We start from the raw sequence: 23902 nt of genomic DNA, 5'->3' as shown, positions 1-23902 counted from the left end.
TAGAGGGCTCGCCTGGCATGCGTGAGGCACTGGGTTCAATCCTCAGCACCACATAAAAATAAAAAAATAAATATATTGTGTAAAATATAAATATATTGTCCACCTAAAACTAAAAAATAAACATTAAAAAAAAAAAAAAGAAATGGACCATTAAACAGAAAATTGGATCTGAATGACATTTACAGAATATATGACATTCTCACACTGACTTGGAACATTCACCAAGACAGACCACATTCTGTGCTGTAATATACACCCTCACAAATTTAAAAGAATAGAAATCATATAATGTCTGCTCTCAGACCACAGTGGAATTAAACTGGGGATCCATTAACGCAGACAGCTGGAAAGCCCCTACATCTTGGGAGATTAAACACACTTCTGAATAACACATGGATTGAAGAAGTCTCATGAAGGACTTAGAAAAGAAGAAAGAGTATATAACTAAAAATAACACATTTTTAAAAAGAATTGTTTACAAAAAAGTAAGAATAAAAATAACCAAAAAAAAGATACAAAATTAATGATTTAAGGTTCCACCTTAGGAACTTAAGAAAAAAGAACTAATTAAATGTAAACAAAAGAAAATATTATGAAAGAAATCAATAGAGAAAAATAAGAAAACCCCAAAAATTGTGTTTTTGAGAAGATTAATAAAATTGATAAACATCAAGTCAGGTAAGCTAAGAAAAAAAAAGACACAAATAATGAGAAATGAAAGGCTCATGGACGCTAAAGACATAATAAGAGAGTATTCAGAACATAATGTTCACAAGTGAGAAAAACTTAGATGAAATGAACCAATTCCTTGAAAGACAAAATCTATCAAAGCTCATAAAGAGAATTAGATAACTGGAATAGTTCTGCATCTATTAAGGAAATTGCATTAATAACTAATAACCTTCTAAAGCCGAAAGCACCAGGTTCAGATGCACTCACTGACAGATTCTATCAAATCTGTAAGGAAGAAATTATAGAAATTCTCTATAATCTCTACCAGAAAATAGTGGTAGAGTATACTTCCTAATTCATTCTATGAGGTCAGCATTTCCAGGTTACCAAAACCAGATGGAGATATTATAGGAAACACTACAGACAAATACTTCTCATGAGTGTAAAAATCTTAACAAAACATTAGCAAGTAAAATCCAACAATGTATACAGTAAGTTATATACCACGACTGTCTTAGTCTGATTTCTGCTGCTATAACAGAATATTATGAACTGGATAAATTATAAAGAAAAGAGATTTATTTGGCTCATAGTTCCAAAAGCTGACAAGTCCAAGATTGAGGGGCTAGAACTGGTGAGGATCTTCATCGTCCATCCTAAGATGGTAGGAGCATCACATGGTGAGGGTGAGGCGGGAGATGGCCTGCCAGAACCCCCATTACAACTAACCCACCCAGCAACAATGGCCTCAGTTCAATCGTAAGGGTATGCCTTCATGGCTTAATCAACTCTTAAAGATCCCACCTCTTAAACTGTGACAATAGCAATTAAATTTAAACATGACATCTGAAGGGGACATTCAAACCATAGCAATGATCCAAGAAACACAAGGATAGCTCAACATCTGAAAATCAGTTAACCTGACCCATCATACCAACAGGCTAAGAATAATCACATAATATAATCACATGATCATATTAACATATGCAGGAAAAACATTTGATAAAATCCAACATCCGTTCATAACAATTCTGAGCAAACTAGCAACAGAGAAACTTCAACTTGATAAAGAACATGTACAAAACCTATATCCAGCATCAGACCTGATGGTGATACACTACATAGATGCAGCCCCAAGGTCAGGAATGAGGTGAGGATGTCTCTTATCATTTCTATTCAGCATTGTACTAGAATTCCCACCTAGTGCAATAAGATATTTATTTATTTATTTATTTATTTTTTTAAAAAGAAAGAGTGTGGGCTGGGGATGTGGCTCAGCAGTAGCGCGCTCGCCTGGCATGCGTGCGGCCCGGGTTCGATCCTCAGCACCACATACCAACAAAGATGTTGTGTCCGCCGAGAACTAAAAAATAAATATTAAAAAAATTCTCTCTCTCTCTCTCTCTCTCCTCTCTCAATCTCTCTTTAAAAAAAAAAAAAGAAAGAGTGTGAAAGTGAGAGACAGAGAGAGAATTTTTAATATTTATTTATTTTTTTTAGTTTTTCGGTGGACACAACATCTTTGTTTATATGTGGTGCTGAGGATTGAACCCGGGTCGCACACATGCCAGGTGAGCACACTACCGCTTGAGCCACATCCCCAGCCCAGCAATAAGACATTTTAAAAAAATAAGTATACAGATTGGAAAAGGAAGAAATAAAACTATCTTTCTTTATAGATGACAGGACTATCTAAAGAATCAACACTAACAAAATCTCCTGGAACTATTAGTGGATACAGAAAGCTTATAAAACACAAAGAAGATATATAAGATACAATTACTTCCCTATGTTCCTGAAATACACAATTAGAATGAGAAATTAAAAAAACAAAGAATACTTAGGTAATAATATATATTATGTACCAGATCTATATGAGAAAACCTAAACTCTGATGAAAGATCAAAGGAGATTTAATTGGAGAGATTTCCATGAACAGGGATAAGATTCAATTTTGTCAAGATGTCATCTTTTCCCAACTTGACTAAATGCAATCTCAATAAAAATCTAGAAGTTATTTTGTGAACACCAACAAACTGATTCTAAAGTTTATATGGAAAGGCAAAAGACCCAGAAAGTCAACACAATATTGAGATGGAAGAAGGAAGTAAAGGGCTGACTTCATCCCACTCTGAGACTGACCATAACCCTGTGGTGCTGGCAAGAGACAAGCAAACCCATGGAAAAGAGCTGAGTCCAGAACAGAACCACACAGACTTAGAACTGCTCTTGGGCAAAGGATCAAACATGAGAAACAGTGTCTTCAGTAAGTGGTGCCAAGCATTCAGACATGCACAAGTGACAATGAACCTAGACACACACCTTATACCTTGCACAAAGGTTAACTCAAAATGGAGCACAGACCGAAACGGAAAAAATAAAACTGTAAAACTTCTAGAAAAGAATACAGAAGACTATTTAAGTTTCCACTGGTGCAATGAGTTTTTCGATGTAACACCAAAAGCATGACCTGTAGGGGGAAAAAAACCTGATAAACTGGACTTCATTAATATTAAAACTTCTGTGCTTTAAAAGACACAATTTAAAAAAAAATAGAAAGACAAACCAGACTGGGAGAAAATCTTTGCAAAACAAGTATCTAATAAAGAACTGCTATCTAAACTATTTGAGAAATTCTTGATATTTAACAATATGACAATTAAAAAATGGGCAAAAGATCTGAACACATAGCTCATTAAAAGTATGCAGACAGCAAGTAAACACATGAAAAAATGTTCACTCTTACTGGTGAACATCACTGTTGTCACCCTGAAATAGTGAGACACTATTGCACACCTACCAGAAGGGTAAAAACAACAGCAAAAGCTGCGAGGGTGCAGCAGGGAGTTCTTGCTCACTGCTGATAAAGACACAGATGGTATGGCCACACTAGCAGAGCTTGGCACTTTCTCATATAAGCAAACACTCAGCCCTCTGTATATGAGGATCCAAATCTATAAACTTTTTTTTTTTTTTTTTTAAAGAGAGAGAGAGAGAATTTTTTTTAATATTTATTGTTTTAGTTTTTGGCAGACACAACATCTTTGTTTATATGTGGTGCTGAGGATTGAACCCGGGCCGCAGGCGTGCCAGGCGAGCGCACTACCGCTTGAGCCACATCCCCAGCCCCCAAATCTATAAACTTAACCAACTATAGATTGAATATGTACAAATATTTTTAAATCATTATTCCTTAAATAATAGAGCATATCAACTACTTACTCTGTACAAAGTATTGTAAGTAACCTCAAAATTATTTAAAGTATATGTTAAGTTATATGCACGGCTACCCATTTTATATGAGAAACTTGAGCATCATGGACTTTGGCACCCACTGGGTTCCTAGAGCTAGCCTGTGCAGACCTGAGGGATGAGTGTATATTCATGCCTCGAAATCCAACAATCACACTCCTTGGTATTTACTTCAATGGGTTAAAAATACGTCCATAGAAAAACCTACATACAATGTTTAAAGCAACTTTATTCATAATTGCCAAAAGTTGGAAGCAATGAGGTGGCCTTTAGTAGGTAAATGGGTAAATGAGCTGTGGGGTACAGGGCCATCCAGACGGTGGGGACTATTCAGTGATTCAAAAAAAGCTAGCAAGCCATGAAAAGGCAAAGAGGAGCCTTAAATTCTGTTGCTAAGTGTCAGGAAATGGCCTGATGGGCTACAAACTGTAATTTCAAACACATGACATTCTAGAAAAGGCCAACTGTGGAATAAAGGGCCCAGTCAGTGTCTGCCAGGGCTTCTGGGGTGCAGAGGAAGGGGAGAAGGGGAAAGCACAGGAGACTCAAGGCAGGCCAATTATTCTGAAGTGCCCTGCAGCGAGGAGATCTGCCAAGCGTTCCAAACCCCAGAACGCACAGTACAGGGAACCTCGAAGGAAATCGTGGACTTTGGCCACATACCGGTACTGGCTTATCACTGTCACAATCAGCAGGCACACTTATTCAAGACGCTAACAGAGGATCTGGGAGGGGCAGGGAGGTAGGCATGGGGAACTCTGATGGCCCCTCAATTGTTCTGAAGGCCTATTGCGGCTCTATGTGTGAAAAGCCTTGCTCTCGCCTTATCCACAACCACCCACTTTCCCACTCCCACTAAGCCAACTATTTTAGTTTTGAGTATTCTTCAAGAGTTTTCCAGAAATATTATCAAATGAGTATATAATACTATCCCTCTTCTTAAGAAACATGTAACACACACTGTCCATACAGAATTAGTTTCCATTCTGCCAAGTGTGGTGGTGCATATTGTAATCCCAGCTACTTAGGAGGCTGAGGCAGGGGGATCACAAGTTTGACACTGGATTGAGCAATGTAGGGATACGTTGTCTCAAGATAAAATAAAAAAGGCCAAAGATGTAGCTCAGTAGTAGTCCTTGCATAGCACGTGTGAGGTCCTGGGTTCAAGCACCAGTACTAAAAAAAAAAAAAAAAAAAAAAAAACCCAAGTTTCCATTTGGATGATAAAAACTTATAATAAGATGGTGGTGACAGTTGCACATGTGCTTATTATCAACGTCCTTAGTGCCTCAGTATATTGAAAAGTGGTCAGAATGGAAAAAAAAAAATCCTCATTTTGTTATCAATGCCTGTTTTTGACTATAAAATCTGTAAGAAATTCTTAAATAGTCTAACTGCATTTTTAAAATTTTGCAGTTCTGGAGATCAAACCCGCAGCCTCACACATGCCAGGTTAGTGCTCTGCTGCTGAGCTTCCCCAGCCTAAGCACGTGCATTTTTACTTTGATAGAGATCTCCGACTTAAATGGGTTCCAGTCCAACAGCACTCATGGTTCTATAGCCATGGATTAACAAGATTTCTCAATACTGTAGCTGTAACTCTTTACTGGGGCTGGGGGACAGGAGGAGAATCTCACATACACATGAATCACCATCAACGTTCCATGGATGAACAAGAATTCAAAGCTATATCACCCATAAAGTTCTTACCCAATTGAAATTCAGTCTTGGGCTTGATGGACGGAAGTTTACACTGCCACTCAAAAGTATTTGGATAGGAACTCACTGGTTTAGGAAGCCCAGACAGAAGTTTGAGAATCAACTTATCATCCCACGGATTCTCAATAGTGAAGTCTTAAAGGAACAGGAATAAGAAAAGAAACATGAGTTCAGTATTCAAAGATTTTACTTAATAAATTTTAGATAAAGCAAGTGGAGACATTCATTCATTAATTAAGCTTTCAAAAGTCTCATCCTTTAGAGAGCATTGATTCAAGTAATAGAGAATTGTTTCCAAAAGTCAGAACTGGGAGTTGTGCAGTTGACCATCTGCCATTTTGGATTTGAAAGTTTAAATCAACATTCAGGGTGACAAAGGGATATCATCTGCATCTCACTCCGCTCACCTAAAATGCTAGGTCCTGCCTTTAGCAGTGATGGCTGCACATTTAAGGCACAGATGGGGTTGGTTAGTGACCTCAAATGTGCTCAGACAGATACACGGTCTTTAACTGCTTGCCCACTCATACCCACAAAACACAATTTGCACATGAGTTGTACTTTGGTCTAAGATAGAAAACAATTTCTAAAGGGAAGATGAAGGTTTCTCTCCAACTTAGAATAATAACGTATTCTTATTAGTGGCAATTATGAAAGGACTGCTAGGGTAGAACCTAGCCTTGTCCCCTAGCCACTCTATCTCTGGTCCATATTCTCTACCAGTAGGTGAGACTGTCTGGGTGACAAGAGGTAGTAGGAGGGATCTCTTTAATCTTGACCCTCTGTTGACTTTTCTGTAAAGTGGGGAAAACAGCATTAGATTAAATGCCTGACACACAGTAGGCCCTTGAATTCCAATTCCCTCTTCCAACAGTACTTAACTTGAAATCTAAAATTAAAATGGATCGATTTGCCCTTCAAGTACATTCCTGCTGGACTGCACTTCAGTACAGTGAGAAGTGTCTGACTGTAGGTTCTACTCAATGGCACACGGGTCCCCCTCTGAGTTCTTCCACAGAACAGCTCTTCCTATGCTGTGGTCCTAATGGCATGACTAAGCCTGAGCCTCTGTGCACACCTGGAGCACTGACATCCCCATGGGGACCCATCTGCATCCGGTCTTCTTGGGGCCTGGCACTGGCATCGGACAGGTCCTCCACAACGGCACGGTCAGTGTCTGTGAGTTTACAAGCTTCAAGGCCCCATACAGCTTCCTGGGTAAGTGCAGCACCCAGGGCAGGCTGGCTGAAATGGTGCAAGGATGCCAAAGAGAGGTCTCTGGGGCATGTGCCTTCTGGGCTCTTCTCTTGAATTGAACTGGATGTGAAGAAAATTATAGAGAAAATCAAAACACCCTATTATTAGAAGCCTAATGGACTTGATCACACAAAAGTTCTACAACAGAGTTTCCTTTTCATTCTAGGAATGTCACTTCAAATATGCTGCACAGCTTGAGTTGATTAAATCATTTTCTTACACAACTATAGGCAAATACAAAGCTAGTCCAATATTAATAGAAATAAAAATCAAAGACATGATGATATACTAGATAAATGGGGGTGGTGATATGCTTGGTATTATTTAGCAGGGAATGTCGAGAGAAAGGGTATCTCAGCAGCACTGCTATGATCAAGACTGGATATCTAACTTCTTTCTAAAAATGACTTCTTTTATAACATTCAGACAACAAAAAAATGTCAACCACAATCTAACAAAATCCTACACATTTCCATACATATGGGTGTGTGTATATACATGCATACACAGCTGATTCCCATTCATAGGTTTCAGATTTGTGAATGCACCTATGTGTTAAAATTTACGTAAACATCCAGATCAACATTCTATAATTTTCAGTCATTTGCAGACTTTAGAGAAATGAAAAATCTGGGTGCGTGTTCCCAGGCCAGGTGGAGCAAGGTGAAGCCTACAGCTTATGCTCCTCACTGCCCTGCTTGGAGTCTAATGCCATGGTTTTTGCATTTCTGTGCTTTTTGTTGGGATTTCAGGTGTTTTGCTGAAGTGTGTCTATTGTTCCTAAACATAGAAGGCTCTGAGATGCCTTACAGAGAAAACAGGTAAGCCTCATCCAGGCACAAGTGCAATGTAAGTCATGAGTAATATGTGTTAAATAAGGTGACTTTAAACAAACATGGCAACAGGATAAGCATGTATTTCCCCTGGACAAGTGTCCAGTATACACTACAAGGAACAATGAGAATCAATCATGTATATCTCTACACCCACATTTAACCCTTACATCTATACATATACATCACAAATAAATATGTCCCTTTCTCAACTGCAACAATTTCTTAGTATTCCCTAGTTTCCCAAGACCATGATAGTTCAAATAGTACTGGCCACTATTTGGCTTCTCAAATAGACACTAGGGGTACCTTACCTGTACATTGAAAAATTGTTTCCATACCTTATACTACCGATACTGGTAACATGGGTATCCAAATTACTGTCAATGCATAAATGATTAACAAAATCTTTCTCTCTTGTCCATAAGAATCTGAGTCTGTTAACTGTTAGCTCTTTTCCCCTAAAAACTTACTCTGTCACCATTGGTTATGGTTAAAAATAACCCTCACTGGTTAACTGTATCTGGAGTAGAATTACAAATATCTGCTAGGAACCCATAGTTTCAGTTATTCATTTTTCAGAAAAAAAAATGAATTAGCATAAGCATGTAGAAAATGGTTAACTCACCAATAATAAAATAATGCAAATTCAATAAATTTTGGTTTTTAATTGAAATTGTGCCCAGTGGGTTTTCTCATGGGCACCCTGGGACCTGATGGAGGTGTTGCATAAGGCTCTTAAGCGAGGATCCTGCACTTGGTTCATGTGAGCCTTGCTTCCTTGCAACTGAACTGTCACATGGGGCCAAAGACAACAGTTCCTTGGGTAGGATGCACCCAGCCAGCAACTGGGATTTCTGCCCTATGTACTTCTAAGTTAATCTTACATCAAGGATGGCTTATGGCATTCTTGTGAGTCAAAGGTCTGGCTGGGCTTAGCCACTCCTGATGGCTCTTGTTATCAAAAACCTCATTCAACTGTGACCCAAATAAACAAATGATTGGATAAAAGATGTGAACAGAAATTACTTAAGAAAAAAAAAATAAATGAACCTAAACATATAGAAAGTGATTAACATCAATAATAAAATTAATGCAAATTCAATATATTTTTGCTTTTTAATTGAACTTGTGCCTTGTGGGTTTCTAATAGGAGGCAGTGAGAAGAAGGGGTCAGCACTCAGACAAATACAGGTTCACACTCCAATTCTGTAAATTTGCAGCCTTATGACTTTAAGTCAATAATTTATCTGAGACTCAATTTCCTTATCTATAATGGAAAAAGAAAGAATAGTCCCCACAACTCAGTTATTATAAGGGCTAACTGAAAGACAGAGTCCAGGAAAAGCGTAAGTACTGTGTCTAGAATAAAATAGTTACCCAGAAGATGGCAGCCTTGGTTAGGATCTCTGAGGTTTACAGCCTGCGCAGACATGGTGGGGTTTACGGTGCCGAGTCTACCTTTACTGCTTATTCCTTAGGAGGCTTAAGTACCTTCTCTTCTCTTTAAAGGAAGTCATCAATTTTCTCAATTTTACTGGGTATGAAAAGCAATTCTGTGTTTGCCCAGTTCTGCAACAGTCTTCACATGGCAGGGTCTCTTTTTGGTAAAAGGCTTTCCAGTTCTAATCCCCAAATGAGTACAAGTCAGTTGCAGACTCTGTCACCCTAGCTGCTTCTCTCACTGTCCTGATACCAAGAGGGGGGCTCATTACTGGGCTTAGAGGACCTTCTGACTACAAGCTGCCAATTGTTAAGCACTTTATGAGTTGTTTAGGATGGGATTAGGCATTCTCTTACATCTGGAAAAGGAAAGCTCATGGAAAGCTCAAGTGGAAATGCAGAGAAGGGCACAACTGCAAGTTACCTGAACTTTCTGTCTCTCAAGGGCTCCACCACATTCTCAACACAAGAACTCAACGGCACATGGGTGCACTGCGTTGCTATCATGCTTTCTGAAATACACAAAAACGAGAGACACAAACATTTCATGCATGTATATGCACGCGCATACCATTTGACATGGTTACAATTCTAGAATTCCTTTATATGATGACTTTCATTATAATTTCAAAATAGTGTTCCATGGCAAAGTGCGATAAGATGCGGAAAATCAAGATCACTCAACCCTCTCGTACAGGGGAGCACTTCAGTTTTGACATCTGATCTATAATGATCCTTCAAGAACAAAGAGTCCAGAGAGCAGCAGGTCCACTCCAGACAGGATGACCACACAGGTGGTCACTGGCATGGGTGACAGGTCACAGCCAGGTTCAGGAGATTAGTGAAGTGAAATTCCTTGGCAGTTATTTCATTATTGCTTTTAAGAAGTACCAGCAGTGACAGAGTTTGGCTGGTAAATTGGTAGTCACTGAAATGGTACCAAAGTCCCAGATCTCATAATATTTATACTGTAGGTTGGTAATAAAAAACTAATAATTATCTGTGCTCAATGTAATGCCACATATCAGGGTTCAATTCAGAGATATATATTTCTTTTATATAGGGTGCTATATTTGGGATGCAGTAGAAATAAAAGACTATTTGTGAGTTTTGTCATTATTCCCTTGAAGCAAAACACTAAAAAACAAAATTATTTTATGTGTAATGTATCCTTGGCTGCATGTCTGAAATAATAAAAATTTATAGAAATGTATCAAGGACCAAAATTGGCTATTTTTTTATTCATTAAAAACCATGTTTAGTATTTTTAGCATTCAAATAATTATCTGTAGTGCTCCCCTCTTGACTTTTGAAAAACATAATCATACTCCTGTACAAATGGTTTGGACTTTGTATATTTGCCTTTATATGCTTCTATAAGTTTCCCCCATTTCTACCTATGATCTGTTATTAAATTTTCAAAATATGTGGACTTTATGAAGTTAGTATGCCAAAGAAAAAAACAATTAATGGATTCCAAGCCCCTTTATGGTTTTCGAACGTCCCCCTTAGAATTTTCAAGAACACTATAATAGTAATGAACCAACTAATACTAATGTTTGTAGAAGACAGACACTGAAAAAGTATGTCGCATACCTTTATCTTCCAGATTGTTCACTGCGTCTGCTGGAAGCTTGTGGAAGGGGGTAGATGCAAGCTGGGCAGCAGAGGTGAAGTCCCCTGTGCTCTTAGGACTGGGTGCCAGGGTTCTGTTGCAGCGAATACCCCAGACGGTTGAATCATCCAAAAACTCTTCAGAATGAGGCACTTCCTACAACAAAGGAGGAGCTGAAAAATAATCGCCATCTTCTTGTTTTGTCTGTGAAATTTAGACATTAAGACTTCAAGCTGGGTGCAGTGGTACAGAATGTATCCCTGCCATTCAGGAGCCTGAAGTGAGAGGATCACGTGAAGTTTGAGACCAGTCTGAGCACCACAGCGAGATTTTGTCCCCAAAAAACATTTTACCCCTCATCTTTAATACATCTCAGTGGAACTACAACACAAGGGTCACATTTTTTATTTTAATTCTACATTTTTCTTTAAATTTGAAAAAAAAATTCCAGGTTTATAGAAAGATTACAAAGGTGGCACAGTCTCATATAACCTTCATTAAGCTCCCACTAGTGTCAATTTCTTCTAGATCCTGGCACATTTCAAAAAGTTAAACACCACTTGTAGCTATCAGTCCTTATCTGGATTTCACAAGTCCCCTCCAATATCCCTTGGCTGTCCCGGATCCAGTCCAGGATGGCATGTGGACTGTCCTGTTGACTTTGTCTCCTCTAGTTTATGACCATCTATCAGTCCTTCCTACTCTTTCCTTGCACTGAAATTTGTGAACACTAGTCAGGAACTGTGCAGAATGTCCCCCTAATTTGGGCTCGTTTTCTCACATGTAGACTAGAATTATAGGTTTTGGGGAAAACTTGGGGTAAAGGACCTTCTCATTATACAGTGGGGATGCATGCTAGCTAGCCACAAGGCTTGTTCCTGGTGAGGTTAAACCCAATCACTGAGAAGGCATTTGTGAGGTTTCCTCACGGGAAACCATTTTTCCCATTCTCTATTTGTTAGAGAATGGGAAAAATGTCTTACCCAAACTCAAGGGAGGTAAATTAAACTCCACCTTCTAGGATGTCATTAAAGCATTTGTGGACAAATGTTAAACCACCGCAGAATCAACAGTGGTGTGATATTTGGAAGCTCCAGAAGTGCCTGTTTCTTCCTGAAGTTTTACTCACCAATGTCTGTTCCTTAGTGGATCTTGCCTATAGCATTTATTTTATTGGGACTCTAATGATGCCTTCCACATCACTTGGAATTCTTCTCTAAGGAAGAATCATCCTTTGCTCCCTTTTATTTATATCAATATCTGTTTTATTTCTTGGGTGATAATTCAATATTACTTTATTCTACTTATTGTTCAAATTTTTCTAGGTTTAGCCATTGGCTCATTCAGGTTGGCATCTATATTCTTTTGATATGCCACATCTTTCTTGGTTTTCTTATAGGAAAAAACAAAACCCAAAATCCTTCCTTAATTTTCTAGCACAATATGCTCCAGACTTATCTTGTATTTTTCTTGCCCCAGCCCCTAGAATCAGGCACTTCTCCAAGAACAGAATTACAGGTCAAGTTTTTTAGAGTCTGTAGGGAAAGACAAATTGCTGAGTCAGGTCCATAGCTCATGACCCCCTTTGGTTGCCCTTACAATGCCACCCATGGTTTTTATTTTTTTAATTTGTTTAGATACGCATGACAGTAGACCGTATTTTGACATATTATACATACATGGTGTATAACGTAGGATTCTATTCCTGTGGTTGTTCATGATGTGGAGTTATACTGGTTGTGTATTCATATATGAACACAGAAAAGTTATATCGGATTCATTCTGTTGTCTTCTCTACTTCCATCCCTTCCCTTCATTACATCCCTTTCCTTCAATCCAATGAACTTCTGTTTGCCTCCCACCTTTATTGTGTATTAGCATCCACATATTGTAAGGGTCCGGCGAAACGTCGGAGTAAGAGACCGCAAGAGACTGTCTTATGCAAAAGCAGAAGGGTGGGTTTATTTGGAGACCAGCATGCTAGGGCTCTCTCTATAGCAAAAAGAGATAGAGCCCTGAGAACAGCTTGAGCAGAGCTTATATACTTTCCTTGGAGAGGGCAGCGAGAGAAGTTACATTTTGTAGTTTGGCAGTTGGGGACAGCTCATTCTGGGAACAAGATTAGCAGACAGTCCACAGTTAGGGACAGCACATTCTGAGAACAAGATTAGCAAACAGTCCTTAAAATTTCAACAGTGTTTTGTTAAGCATATAGAGAAACGGAATGACAAGTACCTTTTTTATTAACCTTTCAATATCAGAGAGAATATTTGGCCTTGTTTTTTTGGGATCGGCTTATTTCACTTAACATGATAGCTTCTAGTTCCATCCATTTACCAGCAAATGCCATAATTTCATTCTTCTTTATACCTGAGTAATGTTCCATTGTGTAAATATACCACATTTTCTTTATCCATTCACCCGTTGAAGGGCACTTAGGTTGGTTCCATAGCCTAGCTATTGTGAACTGATGTGGCTGTGTCACTGTAGTACTGTTTTTAAGTCCTTTGGGTATAAACTAAGGAATGGGATAACTGGGCCAAATGGTAGTTTAATTCAAAGTTTTCTAAGGGATCTCCACATTGCTTTCCAGAGTGGTTGCACCAATTTGCAGTCCCATAAGGAATGGATGTAGACCTTTTCCCTCACATCCTTGTCAACATTTATTGTTACTTGTATTCTTGATAATTGCTATTCTGACTAAAGTGAGATGGAATCTCAGTGTAGTTTTAATTTGCATTTCTCTAATTGCTGCAGATGTTGAGTGTTTTTCCATATATGATTTGACCTTTCGTATTTCTTCTTCAGTGAAGTGCCTGTTGTGTTCCTTTAACTATTTACTGTTGGGTTATTTCATTTTTTGGTGTTATGTTTTTTGGGTTTTCTTTGCATATGCTGGAGAAATGCTCTACCTGAGTGGCAGATGAAGAAGATTTTCTCTTATTCTGTAGGGGAGAGGATTCTCCCTCTCTCCATGTTTTCAATTGTTTACTTTGCTAAACTTCTTAGTTTGGCACCATCTCATTTATTGATTCTTGATTTTGCTTCATGCATTTTAGTTGGTTCCTAAGTGAACATGATGAAGAGTTGGGCCTACATTTTCTTCTAGTAGATATGAGTTCAATTTCATTCTGCTCTAGATGGATTTCCAGTTTTCTTCTAGTAGATATGAGTTCAATTTCATTCTGCTCTAGATGGATTTCCAGTTTTCCCAGCACCATTTGTTAAGAGGCTATCTTTTCTTCAATGTATGCTTATGGTGCCTTTATCTAGTATGAGATAACTGTACTTATGTGGGTTTGGTTCTCACACATAATTTTTATATCTTCTGCATTGTCTTCATAAAATCCACCATCTCTTCCAATGGAGGCGAAACTGGCAGATTGCTTCTTCAGATGATATAAGATAAAGTACTGGCTTATGTTTAGCATCAGGATATATGGAAAATGCATTGTGGGTTTGGTAAAAGTAATAGTTCAACAAAATGTACCTTTAAAGTGATGGCACTATGTCTGCAATTCACTTCATTATTTGTGAAAATTTTAAGCTCAATAGATCATCAGAGGGATTAGGGAGCCAGGCAATAGTTCATCCAAACAACCCCCCAAGGGACTACAAATAGGAGCCAGGACTTGGTGTCCTAGTGAGGTGCTTGGTGAGCCAGTGGCTCTCAATGGTGCCTCACTGCCATGGGGTCAGGCAGGGGCTGGGGATCGAGCACACTGTGGGTATACTTAGGACCAGGGTGGAAGTCAATGAGGACGGACACAAAGGCCACCGTAGTGGAATGCAGTGGGCTACTGGGCAGTGAAGGGTGCCTGCTGAGCTGTGCTGAGGATGGTCCATCTCAGTTGGATTCAGATTTGTTGGGTTTCTCACTGATATTCCACTTAGGCCTCACTTCCTCCATCTAGGAAAAACAAATATCCCCAGGTGGCTTGTTCTTACTAGAGGGAAGGCTCTTTGAGGGCAAGGATCATATCAAATACATTTTTATTTCCTATACATATTAGATATCTGGCACATCACAGGTATTCAAATAATTGTCAAACAATATTCTAGCAATATTAGAACAATAACAAGTATTCTAATAAGTAGAATAACGATTTTCTACTTCGCACAATATACTGTGGTTTTATAGACATCACACCATTTGAGTGGCATAATCACTTGGCAGATCTGTGTCAGATGAAGTAGAGATTGGCTTACGTTTGGTTTTGAAGGAAGTCTGTTGCTAGAGCGTTCTCCAAAGGTCCTGGCTCCTGTGGGCTTGTTTTTAGGCTGTGGTAACCTAAAGAAAAGATTTATAAAATCAAAAACAGCAAAATATGGTGATGAAATAAATGCTACCACTTGATCTAATGTTAGAAAGATTCTCCCCTCATTTATTAAGGGGTTTCTTACTATTGCACTTCCAGAAAAAGTGAACTGACTATGTAAATATAAGTTGACTAACAGTTACCAAAGAGAGGGTAGAAAATGCAATTTTTGTTAGTTTTTAAATTGTTACAATTTTTTTTTTAGGAACAAAATAACAATTAGAAGCATGGCCAATAAAATACCTTGGATGCCTTGAAACACCTTAGCTCTTTTCCCAGTGCCTGGCTGAGATAGGGAACTTCTCTCTGCATGCTGGTCATGCTTTCTCCATTCTGCCTCGGTGTGAATTTCCTCCATACCAAGACACTTGTAATTCACCCAGATACCTCTTTTTCCATAGTTTAAACTATTAACCACTCTCTAGTATCATGTGCCTCTGCCTTAAAACATTCTCTCTGCAGCGTTACCCAGTGTAAGCTGCCTCCTTTCCCACTTATCAATCCTGCAAATGTAAACAGCACAGTACGGACAGCTGCACTGATTCCTCTACATTCTGAAACAATTTCAAACCAGAGAATCCTGTTCTTTGACAAATTCTAATGCTTTCCTTTTTCTACTGTGCTTTCACTTGGAGCTCTGCCCTCCTGGAACCCATGCACAGCACTGTGGCTCTGCAGAACACTGGCAACAAGCTCCCAGCTGTTGGTAGAAAGGCTTATCAGTGCAGAGCTGGGCCAGAACCAGACCACCCTGGCAGACAGTCCAAATTCCCTCCCTGCTGCCTCACCATCTTGAGTCCTGCAGGCACCTCCAGGCATCCTGTGGCAGTATGACATGTGTCCCCCCAGTGATATATTAACTTGATGTTTCTTTACCCATAATTTTCTTTGTTTCCATCTTCAAAAATAGGAAAAGCATATGTCAAAGTGACAACTTTATTGACTCCCCAAGCCCCAGAAGAATTTGCATTTTCTGCAAGAGAATAAAAAATGTATTTCATGACTGTTCTAGGAAAAACATGACCCTTTACACTAAAACTTCAACTACAAATGAAATGGGAGGTAGAGGGGAAAAGCTTATAGAAAAGAACTGGCATCAGTTTTTAAATACTAGGTGGTAAGGCAAATCACTTTGAAGTGGGATGAAGTGATTTAACTATAATCACTGGGCAGCCTCAGGTCCCAAATGACTGCCACACATCAAGAACACAGTTCATCATTCTCCTATGCCACTTCTATTATCACCTGACTCATTCAATAAAAGCTCTCAGTGGTTTTAGTTTTCATTTGCTTTAAGAAAAATCTCTTCTCCCAACTCCAAATGGATCCTACTGATCTTTATTACAATCTCTGGCTCCCAGCACATGAATCCCCTGGCCCTAGGTAAGAGGGCTAGTTGCTGGCCTCCAACCACCATCTGGCCACTTTTCTACCAAGAAGGCCTCAAATCACTCCTGGACTACTCAGCTCTTCCTGATGTACCTCCCCATGGGGATTTTATCCTCCTTTAGATATCACTGTTATAGCAACCCAACCCACCTAACCCAACCCAACATAATGCAAACCCCAACTCTACCACACGCATGAAAACCTTGTCCAACTCTGCCACACTTCTATTTCATGCACTTTCTGTGATGACCAAGGCAAGGCCACATCTTAGGTAATCCCTGACAATGCCTGGGCTCCACCCACAGTACAATGCATCAATTAGCTTTCAAATAAATTATTACTTTGAAACTGGGCTTCAAATGCGTCTTCATTTTGGTCTAGAGATGGCCATTCATCTTTGTCATCAGAAACATCAGGAAGTGTAGTGTAGGAGCCTGGAACATATTCATGATGAAACCTAAAAACCAGAAAGAATATCCATCAACAGATTGCAAAAGAGTTTAAATTTTTTATAGTTTAAGGTGCTACACATTCAAACAAAATGGTTTACCCAGTGCTTCCTTGGTGTGCACCGTGGACGAGGGCTGGGCTCTGGAGGGTGTTGCCTGAACCATTCCCAGTGACGTGTTTGGAGTCGCATGGAAAGAACTTGCGCTGGCCACCTTGTGCGTTTCATACACTGGCAAAGGAACAGGACCAAGAGCAGGATCATCAGGTCATTTAAAACGTGTTAGAAGGCACACAACTGCTTCAATAACTTACTACAATTAGACCAGGTTACCGTGGTAACCGTAATTGTCAATAATCATCACTCCAGACCCACATACTTATCTTTGTAAGAATACATAAAGTAGGTGAGGCAAGAATCATAGTTTCACACAAAATAAAGCGAAGGCTCAAAGACACCGGGTGTTTGGCCTGAGATCAAACCAATTAGAGTTTTGTCACAGGTAGCATCCTGAGCTCCACCATGTCTCAAGTACTGTCTGCTTGTGGTCAGAGTGTAACCCCCACCCCCCCACTGTCAGTCCTAGACCACTTTCCATCCCACTCAGCTTGAGCCAGTGGTGTACAAGGCCCGCACAGCCTGGGCCCTGCTTGCCCAGGTTTCAGTGTATTCCTCTTTGCCCTGCTCGCCCTGAAGCTCTGGCCTCTTTACTGTGCTTAGAACACCAGGGATAGTCCTGCCTGGGAGCTCTGCATCTGCAGTTCCTCTGCTTGAAAACTGGTTCTCCGAGGTGGCTGCATGAGTAGCTCCCTCCCTATTCCTCTATGCAGGCATTACCCTCACCAGCATCTTCCCTGTTCACCTTCTCTGAAATCTAACCCCTTACTTCAATATTAGCCCTTTCATTCCTGGGGGGATTTTCATTGTTTTGTCAAGATTCCATCTCTAACGATGTAGAATGGTTGGTGCCCAGCATCCAGCAAGCAGGCACCAAGTCTCAGTTGAATAGAATGAGTCTCCAGCTGTTTCAGAGGGCCCACCCTCATTAATAGTCAATGGAAAGAATGCCACAGCCACCTGCAGGGGGAAGGGAACACCCACACTGTCCCAGGTAATTTAATAAACTATGCACACACTTCCAGTGTGGTGCCAGACAGGAGAACAGTATTCGTAGTTAAACTTTGAATCACCTTTCTTACTCGACCCAACTAACATGACTCATTTTAGATTAATGTACTGAGAAAGTTAATAGAAAAACTTGCATAAATTAATCTTTCAAAGAACTCTGAACTGATAAGATATTTACAATTAATACCATTGTTTTCAATAGTCTGGGGCTGAAATAACCCCTGGATTCTAAGAAGAGGATTCCTAACGCTTAGGTTTAGTAAGGTCAGAAGGCTTCCTGTCCCATAGCCCCAGTACAGCCCAAGGAGTGTGCCCCAGCAGGCCAGGATGAAGAGACCCCCATGAAGCTCACCTTCTTTGGTCTCTGCTCCACTCTGTGGCTGGAATCCATGAGCACTCTGACTCATACATCTGGAAGAGAAAACCCTGAGACACACAAGAATCAACATGTCTTACAAGAGAGTTTCTCATTAACTCTCAAGAAATAATAGTAAAAGAAGCTGGTCAACAATCACAGCCTGTTGCTGAAACACAGATGAAGCTGCTTAGATCCACGGTGTAAATAAATGAAATGTTTTTTCTCTTCAGTTCTTTTTGAGGAAAACACTCTTACAGATAAAGGCCAGGCATGGAACACTAGTATGTCGTGTCACTTCTGTGTCTCGGCACCACAACAACCAGCCCTCCTTGTGGCAGGACAGGACAATGGCTTCCTAGTTCCAATGGGCTCATTTGCTGTACAGCATAAGGGGCTGACTGGGCACTGATGCCCAACAAGGTGGAGGCACCAATGTGCCTCAGCTGAGCGAATACCTTTCTGATGAGCCCACAGCCTCAGGCTAACATCCAGATTTTAAAACAATAGCTACCAACAAAGATAAGAAAGCTATGCAAACCACTTGCATTAAAGCTGTGGTTAGTACACTAGGGGCAGGGGCCTCACCTCATACTGCCCAGGATTCCCTTAAGGAATGTCATTAAAATGTGAAGTAAAAAGCACAAAGCACTTTTAATTAAACAATATCATATCAAATCACAAGTTGCAAGACAGTCACAGTGACTGAAGATAAAAACAAACAACAAGTGATGTGACATTAATTCTAATATCTGAAACCCATAAAACTCTCAAAATTGGGAAAAAAAACTTTCACAATAGTGTGGACGTGGCTTGTGACATGGAGTCACAAACATGGATCCCATACTGCTCCGTGGGAGGACAAAAGGAGTACGAGGGCATGCCAGCCACTGCCTGGAGTAATGTCCCCTGCAGGCCTTGGCCACAGCCAGGAGGCAAAAGGCAATTCCAACTACAGGTGTTTATTCTTCAAATACAGAGCGACTTGCGTTTCAGGAAATTTTAATTTATAATTCAGAAGAAAAGTATGAAGACAAACAAATCTAAAATCTAGAAGAGGGATAGATCCCTCTAAAGAGGTATAAAATACACATGTTTGAAAGTTTTGGGCTCAATTTTTTTGATAATTTTTTTCAACAACATATTCATGTAAATCATTTTAGCTGGGTATGGTGGCACACACCTGTAATCCCAGCTACTCAAGAGGCTGAGCCAAGAGAAGCCCAAGTTTGAGGCCAGCCTCAGCAGCTTAGTACATACTCTCAGGAACAACAAAACCAAAAAAGAGATGAGGATGTTGCTCAGCGATAAAGCACCCTCAGGTTCAATTTCCAGTACTGCAAGAAAAACATTTTTTAATAGAGATACCCCATCTCTTACATAATGCTCTTGATACTGCAGGTCATAAAAAAGAACCTGACAGATGCCATTTACACCACTCTCATCTCCAGGACTGGCTTTGACTTACCTGGACTCTGTCACTGGCTGGGCTGTCAAAGGAGTAGGAGGAGCTATGCTCTGGCACACTGCTGGGGACACCAAAGCAGGAGGAACAGCATCTGCCGCAGGAGGAACAACAGGAGGCACCTCTCTGGGCTTCTCGCTCAAGTTCTTTGGGGTTTGCTGATTGAGTGACAGAAGACATCGAGCACCAAGTTCCCACTGAGCACCTGTGCCTAGCCCCACACATGCTGAATCCACCTTTCATGCCAGACAAACAAAGGAACAAAAATAAACCACAAAGACCAGAATGTTATTATCAGGTATTAGAGCTTTCAAAGCATGTGACCCTTATCCTTCCAGGTGCTTTAAAACACCTGGAAATTTTCAACAGTGACCAAAAAAGACCACTCCAAAACATAACAAATGCTTTGTTGCTTCCAACCCCGGCTGTGAATGCCACTCACACTTCTAACCATTGGAAAATAACCAGCCTCTGCAGTCATATCAGTATTTAAGAAGTGTCTTGTTTCTCTTTATTAAACTGAGGGAAAAAAAAACAATAAATCAATGTTACCAAACGCTCACAATGGTGTTCTCTTAAACTACCCTTGATAGGCAGCGTCGTCTTCCTAAATAGGACATGTGTATATGAACTGCCTCAGAAATAGGGTTCATGTTGGGAAGAATTAGACTAAAGGTCTTTGTTTTTCTACTCACAAGTACATAGATTAGAACTAATGTTACCAACTTAAAAGACAGAAGGGTTAATTCCTTGCCCAAAAAGTATCCTTACAAATTGTTAGGAAAAACATCAAATGTCTAGAATATTGTTTTAAACAATAACACTACTTATCAAAGAATATAACTTAAAACGACCTACATCATTTCCTTACCTACTAAATTAGTACAGATCAAAAATAATTGTACACCCCAACTGGAGGAGGAGCCCAGCCTCCCGCCTGCACGGTCGGCAGACCATGCGACCCGGAGAGGGGGCACAGCTGCCCGCCAGAGAGGTAGACAGACCACCCCAACTGGAGGAGCCGCCTGCCCATACGGTCACCTGACTGAGCTCTGGACAAACATAGGTCTCCCCAACACCCCCCACCTCATCAAACACCTTATGAGAAAAACTGATGGAACTCATCTTGGAAAATCCCACCAACCCTTAAAACTCAACAACCGGTGGGCGTGGCTACCAGTTTGGTTCTTCAGCGGATCAGGCACCTGGTTTACATCTCAGAGAATAAGAGTGGAGAGGCCACAGGTGGAAGTTCAAGTCCTCTCATACTGACTACCACCACCACCCTGAACCCAGAGACTCCAGCTAGGAATTGACAATGCCACCAACTGGAAGATATGAAAACAGAGTTCTGAGAGGCATTTTTTTTCTTTCTTTTTTTATCTTCTCTCTCTCTTTTCATCCATTCATCCAGTCTCCTCTACCCTTCCCACTGTGGTCCTCGAAACCTCAACATATGTGAAACCAAGAATTGTGCATGAAAAAGGCCTTTAACAACTGAGTCACCAGAATAATGTAATATAGAGGAATTCCATATGCCCCACCTCTCTCCCCCCTTTTATTTCTTTTTTCTCTTATTTTCTTTTTCCCACCCTCTTTTTTCTCTTTCTATCCTTGTTATTTGTTTTTCTCCTTCTTACTCCCTCTATCCCAAAAGACACAACATAATCTATGGGACACAATGAAAGCAGTTCTAAGAGGAAAATTCATTGCTAGGAGTTCATTCCTTAAAAAAAGAAAAAAAAAACATATAAATGATCTCGCACTTCATCTCAAAACCCTAGAAAAAGAAGAGCAAAACAACAGCAAAAGTAGTAGAAGGCAAGAAATAATTAAAATCAGAGCTGAAATCAATGAAACTGAAACAAAAGAAACAATTGAAAAAATTGACAAAACTAAAAGTTGGTTCTTTGAAAAAATAAATCAGATCGACAGACCCTTAGCCATGCTAATGAAGAGAAGAAGAGAGAGAACTCAGATTACTAGCATACGGGATGAAAAAGGCAATATCACAACAGACACTACAGAAATACAGAAGATAATTAGAAATTACTTTTAATCCTTATACTCCAATAAAATAGAAGATAGTGAAGGCATCGATAAATTTCTTAAGTTATCTGATCTGCCCAGATTGAGTTCGGGGGATATACACAACTTAAACAGACCAATATCAATTGAGGAAGACAGGGATGCCCTCTCTCTCCACTTCTGTTCAAGAAGCCATCAAAAGACTACCAACTAAGAAAAGCCCAGAACCGGATGGGTATACAGCAGAGTTTTACAAAACCTTTAAAGAAGAACTAATACCAATACTTTTCAAGCTATTTCAGGAAATAGAAAAAGAGGGAGAACTTCCAAATTCATTCTACGAGGCCAACATCGCCCTGATTCCTAAACCAGATAAAGACACTTCAAAGAAAGAAAACTACAGACCAATATCTCTAATGAACCTAGATGCAAAAATCCTCAATAAAATTATGGCAAATCGGATACAAAAACATATCAAAAATATTGTGCATCATGATCAAGTAAGATTCATCCCTGGGATGCAAGGATGGTTCAATATATGGAAATCAATAAACGTTTTTCACCACATCAACAGACTTAAAGATAAAAACCATATGATCATCTTGATAGATGCAGAAAAAGCATTCAATAAAGTACAGCATCCCTTTATGTTCAAAACATTAGAAAAACTAGGGATAACAGGAACATACTTCAATATTATAAAAGCTATCTATGCTAAGCCTCAGGCTAGCATCATTCTGATGGAAGAAAAATTGAAGGCATTCTCTCTAAAATCTGGAACAAGACAGGGATGCCCTCTCTCACCACTTCTGTTCAACATAGTTCTCAAAATACTGGCCAGAGCAATTAGACAAAAGAAATTAAAGGCATAAAAATAGGAAAAGAAGAACTTAAATTATCACTATTTGCGGTTGACATGATTCTATACCTAGCAGACCCAAAAGGGTCTACAAAGAAACTACTAGAGTTAATAAATGAATTCAGCAAAGTGGCAGGATATAAAATCAACACACATAAATCAAAAGTATTCCTGTATATCAGCGACAAATCTTCTGAAATGGAAATGAGGACAACCACCCCATTCACAATATCCTCAAAAAAAATAAAATACTTGGGAATCAACCTAACAAAAGAGGTGAAAGATTTATACAATGAAAACTACAGAACCCTAAAGAGAGAAATAGAAGAAGATCTTAGAAGATGGAAAAATATACCCTGTTCATGAATAAGCAGAACTAACATCATCAAATTGGCAATATCACCAAAAGTTCTCTATAGGTTTAATGCAATGCCAATCAAAATCCCAACAGCATTTCTTGTAGAAATAGATAAAGCAATCATGAAATTCATATGGAAAAATAAAAGACCCAGAACAGCAAAAGCAATTCTAAGCAGGAAGAGTGAATCAGGCGGTATAGCAACACCAGACTTCAAACTATACTACAGAGCAATAGTAACAAAAACAGCATGGTACTGGTACCAAAACAGGCGGGTGGACCAATGGTACAGAATAGAGGACACAGAGACCAATCCACAAAATTACAACTATCTTATATTTGACAAAGGGGCTAAAAGCATGCAATGGAGGAAGAATAGCATCTTCAACAAATGCTGGGAAAACTGGAAATCCATATGCAACAAAATGAAACTGAATCCCTTTCTCTCGCCATGCACAAAAGTTAACTCAAAAGGGATCAAGGAGCTTGATATCAAATCAGAGACTCTGTGTCTGATAGAAGAAAAAGTAAGCTCCAATCTACATATTCCCTAAAGACCTTAAAAGATCGCATTATAGGGATACTGCTACATCAATGTTCATAGCAGCACAATTCACAATAGCTAGGCTGTGGAACCAACCTAGATGTCCTTCAATAGATGAATGGATAAAAAAAAATGTGGCATTTATACACAATGGAGTATTACTCTGCACTAAAAAATGATAAAAGCATGGCATTTGCAGGGAAATGGATGGCATTAGA

The 23902-nt window shown here is 39.5% G+C and overlaps 1 protein-coding gene and 1 pseudogene across 3 annotated transcripts in view; both read right to left on the bottom strand.

The window, feature by feature from the left end:
• Window positions 1-23902, bottom strand: part of LOC144369181 (mitoregulin-like) — an 83160-nt gene that overhangs the window by 30357 nt on the left and 28901 nt on the right. The gene's annotated exons all lie outside the window — the stretch shown is intronic.
• The window catches only part of LOC144369179 (mitotic checkpoint serine/threonine-protein kinase BUB1-like), a 79731-nt pseudogene that overhangs the window by 30357 nt on the left and 25472 nt on the right, over window positions 1-23902 (bottom strand). Inside the window, exons 9-18 of the transcript XR_013428671.1 lie at window positions 19899-20131; window positions 18428-18501; window positions 17050-17178; window positions 16841-16956; window positions 15987-16083; window positions 15001-15082; window positions 10773-10947; window positions 9601-9688; window positions 6722-6960; window positions 5635-5778 (exon numbers count right to left, since the gene is read on the bottom strand). The product of XR_013428671.1 is annotated as a mitotic checkpoint serine/threonine-protein kinase BUB1-like (transcript). The remainder of the gene's footprint in view (window positions 1-5634; window positions 5779-6721; window positions 6961-9600; window positions 9689-10772; window positions 10948-15000; window positions 15083-15986; window positions 16084-16840; window positions 16957-17049; window positions 17179-18427; window positions 18502-19898; window positions 20132-23902) is intronic.

This window comes from Ictidomys tridecemlineatus, chromosome 12, assembly GCF_052094955.1.
Source record: "Ictidomys tridecemlineatus isolate mIctTri1 chromosome 12, mIctTri1.hap1, whole genome shotgun sequence".
In the NCBI taxonomy this organism is placed as follows: domain Eukaryota; kingdom Metazoa; phylum Chordata; class Mammalia; order Rodentia; family Sciuridae; genus Ictidomys; species Ictidomys tridecemlineatus.
The sequence above is the reverse complement of the archived record's forward strand: the minus strand, read 5'-3'. Positions and strand labels throughout refer to the sequence as shown.